Raw genomic sequence first — 924 nt, forward strand, 5'->3', positions numbered from 1 at the left:
GTTAAGCGTGCTTGGGTGAGAGTAGTACTAGGATGGGTGACCTCCTGGGAAGTCCTCGTGTTGCATTCCCTTTTTAATTTTTTTCGCGCCGCTTGCAAAACAAAACGCACGTGTAAGTAATATATTTACCGTGTTTTATTATTTTGCACGAGTGCGGTAAGTCATAGCTGGGTGCTCACGATTCACGGGTCCAGCGTCGGCGTTGTGGCGCGGCAAGCGTGCACTGGTGCGGTTGAGAGGAAGGGGTGGAAACCGCGTTAAACTCGTCTCCGTAGTTGAGAGGGAGCGGCCAAAGCAATGTACAATCGTCTTTGTAGTGGAGCTGGGAGGGGCAAGGATAAGGGATGAAGACCGGGGTAACATGTCGGATGCGATCATACTAGCACTAAAGCACCGGATCCCATTAGAACTCCGAGGTTAAGCGTGCTTGGGCGAGAGTAGTACTAGGATGGGTGACCTCCTGGGAAGTCCTCGTGTTGCATTCCCTTTTTAATTTTTTTCGCGCCGCTTGCAAAACAAAACGCACGTGTAAGTAATATATTTACCGTGTTTTATTATTTTGCACTAGTGCGGTAAGTCATAGCTGGGTGCTCACGATTCACGGGTCCAGCGTCGGCGTTGTGGCGCGGCAAGCGTGCACTGGTGCGGTTGAGAGGGAGGGGTGGAAACCGCGTTAAACTCGTCTCCGTAGTTGAGAGGGAGCGGCCAAAGCAATGTACAATCGTCTTTGTAGTGGAGCTGGGAGGGGCAAGGATAAGGGATGAAGACCGGGGTAACATGTCGGATGCGATCATACCAGCACTAAAGCACCGGATCCCATCAGAACTCCGAGGTTAAGCGTGCTTGGGCGAGAGTAGTACTAGGATGGGTGACCTCCTGGGAAGTCCTCGTGTTGCATTCCCTTTTTAATTTTTTTCGCGCCGC

General features: G+C 51.5%; 2 non-coding genes across 2 annotated transcripts; both read left to right on the top strand.

Annotated features, from left to right (window-relative positions):
* Positions 1–366: 366 nt before the first annotated feature.
* On the top strand, positions 367–485 carry LOC119344269. The gene has a single exon (XR_005166551.1). It is a non-coding gene; the product is annotated as a 5S ribosomal RNA (ribosomal RNA).
* A 297-nt stretch (positions 486–782) lies between these two features.
* On the top strand, positions 783–901 carry LOC119344268. The gene has a single exon (XR_005166550.1). It is a non-coding gene; the product is annotated as a 5S ribosomal RNA (ribosomal RNA).
* The last annotated feature ends 23 nt before the right edge of the window (positions 902–924 follow it).

Source organism: Triticum dicoccoides, unplaced genomic scaffold (genome assembly GCF_002162155.2).
Source record: "Triticum dicoccoides isolate Atlit2015 ecotype Zavitan unplaced genomic scaffold, WEW_v2.0 scaffold161595, whole genome shotgun sequence".
NCBI lineage: Eukaryota > Viridiplantae > Streptophyta > Magnoliopsida > Poales > Poaceae > Triticum > Triticum dicoccoides.